The sequence below is a fragment of the Acyrthosiphon pisum genome, chromosome X, assembly GCF_005508785.2.
Source record: "Acyrthosiphon pisum isolate AL4f chromosome X, pea_aphid_22Mar2018_4r6ur, whole genome shotgun sequence".
Lineage (NCBI taxonomy): Eukaryota > Metazoa > Arthropoda > Insecta > Hemiptera > Aphididae > Acyrthosiphon > Acyrthosiphon pisum.
Genome location: NC_042493.1, coordinates 52,132,017 through 52,141,521, shown reverse-complemented (window position 1 = coordinate 52,141,521; position 9,505 = coordinate 52,132,017).

Below are 9,505 nucleotides of genomic sequence, written 5' to 3'. Positions count from 1 at the left end.
AGTGAAAATTTCATGTATCTACGGTCATTTGTTTTAAAGTTACACCAAAAACCAAATTCAATTTTCTGAAAAATCGATTTTGCGTAAAAATTCCCGTTTTTCCTTAATTTTTCTTTTGTTTTTTGAAAAGTACTGGGAATTTTAAATTTTGACCTCCCCAATGCACCAACGATATTCACTTTCCAATCGAACAAGATACTGAAGTCGAAAATCGAAGCATTATTTCAACTACTTATCTTGTACACAGACACAAAAGTAAAAAAATTAAAAAATTAAAAATTAAAAAAAAAATATAAAAACACACATCATTGTAAAATCAATACATTCATCGTTCCACTCAGAATCTAAAAATACATATCATTGTAAAATCAATACATTCATCAATTCGTTCAGAATCAAAACTAAGAAAAATTGAAAATTTCAACTGTTTATAAATAGCTCCACAAAAGTTATACCATGTATAGGTAATAATAATATAAACACTTGGTGAATATGTCAAGTATCTATCTATTTTGGTTTTCGAGTGACGGCTAAAAAAAATTATCGATTTTGTCGAAAATTGGTTTTTTACTAAAATTCCCGTCTTTCCATAATTTTTTTACTGGGTTTTTTCTGTCGAATTTGAAAAATACTGAACATTTTTTATTTTTAACCACCCAAAGTACAATATACATTCACTTTGTTACCCCAAACCTACTATCATTGTTCCAAATTTTGTCCTTAGATACAAAAATAAAAAAAAATATGTATGTACTCGTATAATGTCAATTAATTTAATTGAAAAATAATAGCTAACATAACTATTACTGAGTAAAAAAATATAGTTAACTTATGCAGTCTTGAATAAATATTAATAATTATCTTACATTTGTGACTTTTTAGTCTCGGAATGCAAAATAAGATGGACCAGTCTACGTGACCAGTTTCGACGAAATGTTGTTAAAAAAAAAACCGTAAGTGGTCAGGGTGCAGAGACTCGTGTTAAATGGAGGTTTGAAGACACGTTGTCATTTTTATTACCACATATGAAAGAAAGGACTCAAAAGTCAAACTTGGATATTGGAAATTTAACTGATTCTCATGATAAAGACTGCAGCCTAAACATAACAAATGATGATGAAACCAATCAATTTTTAGAAGGTTCAGATGAGTTGCCATTCCCAAGCAATTCTTCATATGAGGCCCCATCACCACTCCCAAGTACTTCATCATATGCACACCCATCACCTGCTTCTACTATATCCGCATCTCTTAGCAGCAATTCACATGGTAAAAATAATAATAAAACATCTCAACAACCAACGACAGCTCAAGTTCTTCAAAACTATTTAGATTCTAAAAGAGCCAAGTTAGAATCTCCTAGTGACCACATTGGAGCATTTTTCATCGCTATGGAAGCAACTACTAGAAGACTGCCACCAGTCCTTCAAATCGAAGCAAAAGCAAAAATCAGTGCATTACTCTCGGATTTGGAGATGAAAGCTTTCTATCTTTCTAATCAACAAAATGTTTCTATTGCTTCGCCACATCAAAGTACCAGCTCATCCAGTTCCTTCAATAATACAGAAAATATGACACTAACTGCACATAATATTGCCTCACCATTTCAAAGTACTTCTTTCAATAACCAAACAAACAATATGACGCCAACTGTGTCTCCTAGCAAACCAGTGGATTTTTCAAATCAACAACATCGTATAATTGCTCATTGTACAACAGAAACATCAACTTCTGGGGATCAAATTGAAATATTTGGAATCGATAGCAATTTATATTCTTTTCAATAATTGTTTTTCAATTGTTTAAAAAAAAAAATAAAAAATGAGTATTTTTTTTAAAAATATTGAAGAAAGTTCAAGGTGTTCAATAAACAGTAATAAATTAATGAACCATTTTTTTTTATGAATGTATTATTATGTATATATGTTTACTTACTTCAGGGTGATTGCCAATCTTTCGTCCGGTGGAATACAGCGTCTGAAATTTGTGTCTTGCTTTTGTAGTTGCGGCAGCATCTCAAGCAATTCAAAAAATTTTTGCGAACTCATTCTAAAATATTTAAAAAATTTTGACTCATCTTGAAGGAGGTCTGGAAATAATGTATGGAATTCTCCATGCTCGTCCCTTTTTTTGTTGATGTTATGAACCCATAGCCGTTTTTTTTTCGCTTTCTCTTCCTCCTCTGCAATACTCGCTATAATAAATAGTTCCTCGTCGGATGAAAAGTCCATGTTAAAATTGCAATACAGGTGGAGTAACAAAATTATTGTAAAAAAAACCACGACGCTATAGCAAAAATTTAAAATATAGAATGACGACGTCAGTCTGACGATTATCAGGACGGCAGCACAAACAAGACGGAATCTAGACGTATCTAGTGTGCGTGCCGCTAACGTTCCGTCACATCACGTCTCCGACCGTCTCCGAACCGTATAGAGACGTGACGTGACGTAACGGATCTGGTGTGCGCGCTGCTGAAGACGTACCTACGCATCGACTCGTCGTAATCACACACACACACACACGCACACACACTGTTGTCAATCGTCTAGTGCATACGCCGCCCGTATCGTTTTACCTACTCGTCGCCGGTCGTAACGTGTTACCGTACATACCCGCCGACCTATTATTTGGATTAACAACACATCGAATCGTCTCGTAGACTATTAGTACGACGACGATCTCTGTGTATACCAGTCCATAGAAGGAAGTTTTGTCAATCACCAGCTCAGTAAGGGTCATTTTGGATACTAACCTGTGCCATCAATCCTATTCCATACGCCCAGGAGAACCGTGAGTCAATAAAGCCCCGTTCACACGATCAAATAATTTGTCAAATATTTTACGTTTGTCAAACTTCAAATATTTTAGAAATGGTTCTAAAATATTTGGAGTTTGACATACATCAAATATTTGACAAATTATTTGATCGTGTGAACGGGGCTTAAGAAAATAATACTATCAAGAAACCTATTTTCCTTGCTACACGTTTTTTTTATAATTGTCAAATCACTTTATGTGGTATAATAATATTTAAAAGAAAATATTGTCATCTAATAACTACGTTGAACTGTATTTTCAATAAAGAAAAAGATAATATTATATTTGAAGTAAACATTCGTCTACGCATTCATTTATTATATTACACATTGATCATAAAAAATAATGTTTCCAATTTCAAAACATCTTATTTATTTCTTACTTCTACTTATTCTATTTATTCTACTTATTCTCTTCTATTTATTTCTACTTCACTATTTTTCTTTCGTTTTATACAAAAAAAAAAGCTAAATATTATAATATATTAATATTTACTTTATATAATAAACATGAATTATGATATGAGTAGTTTTTATCATATTGCTATATTTTATTCATTGTATTTGTATTAATTACTAACTCTATAAATCCTTATGGGTACTTTTCTTAATTTTTGTTATACCTATTTATTGATTAGGTATTTAGCAACCGGAAATACGATGACTGATCTTCATTACACATATCGTATGGGTATCTCAACAATAAGTGGTATCATTGAAGATGTATGTAACAATATTTGGCAGCTCAAAACTGAATGTATGGCTGAACCTACTGAAGATAAATGGAAAGAAATTGCAAATGGTTATCAAAAATTGGCAAATTTTCCAAATTGTATTGGTGCCCTTGACGGTAAACATGTAAGAGTTATCAAACCAACAAAAAGTGGCTCGTTGTTTTATAACTATAAACATTATTTTTAAATTGTTTTGATGGCCATATGTGACGCAAATTATTGTTTCACTTTTGTGGATGTTGGAGCGCAAGGGAAATTCTGCGATTCAAGCGTGTTTAAAAACTGTACATTTTACCAAAAGCTTGATAATAATACTTTAAATATTCCTAACCCAGTGTCTTTTCCTGGAACCGATAATGAAAGTTATCCATTTGTAATAGTTGCGGATGAAGCTTTCGGATTATCAAAAAACATTTTACGGCCTTATGCACGAAATAATTTAAACTATAAAAAAAAAAATGTTTAACTATCGTTTATCGCGTGCAAGGAGAAATATTGAATGCAGTTTTGGAATATTATCTAATAAATTTCGTATTTTTCACAAACCAATGAATGTGAATGTTGAATTGGCTGTATGTATCGTAAAGGCATGCTGCATCCTCCATAATTTTATACGCGTTAGAGATGGATTTAATTTTGAAAACACTCTTAGCATTGAAGGTTGAATGTGAACGAGGTTAATATGCAAAATAATAATGTGACTAGATGTGGTAATACAATAAGAGACAAGTTTGCCAATTATTTCATAAGTGATGCAGGAAAATTAGAATGGCAAGATAAATGTATTTAATAAAATCTGATTATTTATTATAAAGAATTTGAATTAAAAAATATTTTCATACGTTTTTAAACCATTAATATAGGTAATTAAAAATTAAATTAAATTAAAAAGATTAACACATGGAGGTTCTAAATATACAAGCATACATCTGTAAAATATTTTATAAAATGAGACCTATACCTACATTTAAGTTTATTTTTAAATATATTTAATGACTTACATGTTTTTTTTTTAATAGCTTCCTGTTCATTTTTTTGATAATTTGTTTTATAAATTTACCTTGATATATTGTATTATATAACGTGTAAATAGGTCGAATTGTTTTTTACTCAGGTTAATTAGTTGTATAATAAATGTTTAAGTACTTATATTTACCTATTGTACTTGTCTAGTATGGAACAAATACTTGAATAATTTTTGTTATACGCTTACCTGCTTTTTTCTGATCAGCTTTAGACATGGTGTCATATATGGACACTACTTGTTTTGTCACATCCTCCCAAGCTTTAATCCTTAAATCTCGATCTTTGTATTCTTCAACACCAGGGTTCCAACGATTAGGGTGGCTTTGTACCTCAATTATTATATGCTCTGTGTCCATTGTGTTCATAGTGAATATAATAGTAATTTAATAGTACCGTATTAAATAAAGTCTTAAATCAAACGCCAAAGTATAATATAAGTTCTCAATGAACTTGTTAAGAGAAGAACTGTACTTGCTTGAGAACTTGTAAAATATAATATGAAAACCAATTTTCAAAATTTGATCAGCGCGCGTAGGTACGATACGCGCCTATGTGAAACCTGTCATTACACTAATAGCCGGTACGCTCGCATTTGATACGCGCCGCGTACGGGGACGCGTTTCAATCGCGTATCCAAAAACGCGTCGCGTTTCATACGCGTCCATGTGAAACGGGCCTAATGTTGTTAAATTATATTACAATTATATTTTTCTACACGATTACACGTTACAGTTTCCATGACAACCAAGCAATAGATAGAAATAATGTTAAATATCCCTAGGTTGACCTTAAACTATTTTAGATTTTGAGCATATTAAATTTACAATACATATACCTACATTATACATGTACCCATATATCTACAATATATACATTATACATGCAGTGTGGATACTCATTGATTTATTTGTAATTTGGTATCGTACAATGTATGAGGAGCTTAAAGAGTCAAGTAAAACGAGTCATAATACTTTGAAAATTTAATCAACATTGACACATTGTTTCTACAGTTAGGTATTCGTTTTTAAATCAAAACCAAAGAAGCAAATCACTCCGTCCGTCCGAGAAAAAAAATATTGATTTTGTAAAAAAAGCCTAAGACGTAATTTACGTATGTACAAAATAGGTATACCCGGGCCACAATTTACATAACAATTTAAAATGGTACGAAATTTACAGCGACCCTTAAATTTAACCTCAAAAGTACCTACTAGGTTCACTTTCAAGTCAGAAAAAATATTGAAGTTTAAAATCGAAGAATTATTTCTACAACAATAAGTGTTTATAGAATTGAAAAATAAACACATAATATCATTGTAAAATCGATACATTCATCTGTCCGCTCAGAATATACATTTTAGAAAACAATTTATCATCCATCATAAATACTATTATTGTACATTTGTACCTAATGTGAAAAATTGAAATTTATACTTAGACATATTATGTCGATGGCTGTAGCCATATTGATTATGGGTATTTTTTCAAACTAAATACTTATTAGCCTGATTTCTAGCCCAAATGCAACGTTGCCGTTTAAGATCGTTTAAGACGAATCATAAAAAAGTTAAGCATTTTAAAAATAATGGTAAATACTGTACAGTATACTTATTATTTTTTTTAAATATTATTTAAATTATAATAATAATAATTTTTATTTTTATTCACGGAAAAATTTTCCAATTACATAAAATAAAATATATCACATAATATGAGTACAAATAATGTAACAAGTATTTTATAAGAGTAATAGTATATAGAAACAGAGATAGCTAAAAAATAATATAATATATATTATATTAAATAGTTAAGTGAATTTAATAAAATAAAAATCAATGTGATATGAATTGAATAATTAACTAACGGAACAATAGGCTGATAAATATATCAGTGTTATTTGTTTACGCCGTGAGCACTCCTTATACAAAGGTTGGCACCTACGACTCGCACCACACAGGTTTTGGTAATTACTGAAACGACAAAACTTAGTTAACAAGGAATCTTTATTTCATATTCTTATTACATGATATTAATATGGTTGATAACTTACTAGGGGGATGGCCAATCCACCTTACTAATATTACTTACAACATATATGGTATTAAAATTATTATTATTATTGACTGCTCATTACAATGAATAAAGGGGGGGAGGCAATGCGGAGCTGCTGACGATGGAGATGAATCCGGATAATCTTGAGATGATGTTGATCTGAAGTTGGCCTTGACCGAGCTGGCAGGTATGGACGAACTGACCACACGTGTTCTTGAAGGAGATGATACTGCACTTTATAAGAAAGGCTGTATCAAGTATCATAACCGAACTGGCAACTGTCGAGACTTGAACTGGGTCGATTATTAATTAACAAATTTAATGCAATTGACAGCAATAATACCATTATGTTATTGCTAACATCATTAACTATGGAAAATGTGTAAAGCATATACAACAAAAAACAAAACGATCCGTTGAACCACGGATATAACACATACAACAGTAGTACCGAATAACGGCGAGGTTGACACTGTTCGAACAAGACGGCGGTGAATGTTGAAAACGTCTACCTACACTCAGTGTCGCCAACTCTGGCAAGGGAACGATGAACCAGTGGAATCTAAGTCGGGGCGCGAACATATTGGTTAACCTTTATATGGCATAAACTACTTAGCTACTATGGTCAATGGACCATGGGTAAAATATGTTGGTATAATGGTATGTAGTATGTACTAATAGTTTTATTTGTAAAACGGCAAACGAAGACAACGTCCTATATCAGTAGTGTTAGTACACTCTGCATTACTCAATATGATATTTAATATTGAATAAAATAATATGTATAATATACATTTTTTTACTTAAATTTTAAATTGAAATAATCAAATATTAACTCAACAAATATAATATTACTAATAATACTTAATAGGTTATAATAATTTAAAAAAAAAAATACATTTTGATTTAAATTGTATCATTAGTAAAATATTATATGGGGAATATTCATAGTTTCGAAGTGTTTATTGTATTGATTTTTTGGGAATCCCGTGTCTCGTCGTTTACTCGTTCGGCCGTTAATTACTATAGTACCCTCTTGGTAGTGTGGAAGTGACACTACTAATCACGTGCCGATGAAAACAAATATAATAAAGATATCAATATAAAATAATGACGATAATAATTATGATAATATTATCAGATATCATCATAATACCTCATTACAACTGCCCATGTGTTGTTATAAAATATGTTAATAATTTTATTTTTTTATGGTAGAATATTATAGTACATTATTATATAATAACTTACATATTATAAGTAACATTAACTTTGCCAAAAAAAGGTGCATTATCTCACAAATGTATCATTGAAGGTGCTATATTATTGAAAGATAAATTGATACAGGACTATAGTTGTGGAAATAGTAAGTTATACAGTTTAATTCATGAATAATATTTAGCAAATTGATAGTATTATTATATTATAAGAATAAAATTCATTATTTTTAATAAAAACGTATACATAGGTACCTAGTATTTGTTATATTAAGGTGACTTCCCCAGCGTTTACCTTGGCTTCAATAAATTATAAACTTTTAATTTATATAAACTCCATCCGACGTGGTCAAGGGACGAGTGATTAGAAATGCTATTATGACATTACATTAATATTTTAGTTTAAAGGTAAGTCAGTTGATCAATGTAGTTAATAGCTATACTCCGGCCCACGAGAGTCCATATGTCAGAACGCGTCCGTCACTGCGCATCGGCACATTGCAGAATAGTGGGAATGGCATCATGGTGGGAGAAAACAGACGTCACGTATCACTATATGAATGCGCGGTTTACGTATGGACTCTTGTGGGCCGGAGTATAGGTAATACAGATACACCATCGTCCATCTGTGGTGTGTAATTATAACGTACCAAGAAAGTAACGAGTTATCTTCTGTACCCACGCGACATAGGTATTTTGTTTGTAACTTGTGTAAGGTTGGATAGGTAATTTCCATATACTTGTTTTTAAGTAACGAAAATGTAAAAGAAATGTAATGAAAATTACTTATCATAAGTAATTAATATCAATGGTGGTTTTGAAATGTATTTTTAAGTGAGGTGACCAAATATTAAACACAATATTATCCATTACTCCAACACAGTATAACACGTCATGTATAAATTATTATTTAAATAGTATGGGTCGTGACTTATGAATAATGAATGAAAGATTAGATAGTGCCCAGTTATGACTTATGATTAGATCACTAAAATACGAGCGTATCAGTGACAACAGCAGTACAGCACACAGCGATTAGCGCGGCTGCATTCAATATACCCGGTAGGCGGTAACCAACGTAAAGAGGCCGTCACAGTAGAAAAAAATCAACCGTAAAACGTGCTTTTGTATTTCCAATAGTTCTCAGGCCTCTTTGATCGTAGAAACATGGTTTTTTTCGATTTTTTTTTTTTGGAACTTATGTAACTCACCGAGTTAAGAACGATGGTGCAATCAGAATTTGTCGCTCTCACTTAGTTTCGAAGTTATGGCCCTTGGAAGTAAGCAATTTTGCGTTTTTTTACGCATGAGCGCAACGCTACGTGTCACGTCTTTCACGATTTTTTTTTTTTTTATTCGTGAGAGTTATTATTAGGGTTCGGGACTTGTTGCATTTGCATATTGCTTAATAATGACTGCAGAATAGTCTAAGTAAGATTCAAATTTGTTTTAAGTCATAACGGATTGAAATACAAAAATTTTAATTGCATATTTTCGCATATTTGGCCATTTTCTGAGCAAAATGCATATTTGCCAATTTTGGCAGTTTAATTGTTATTTATTGCATATTTACTCCGTTTTTGTTTTATGTTAAGTATATTTATTTAAAGATTAACTATAATTTTTTTTTACTTTCATGTGTTGTTCAATATAGACT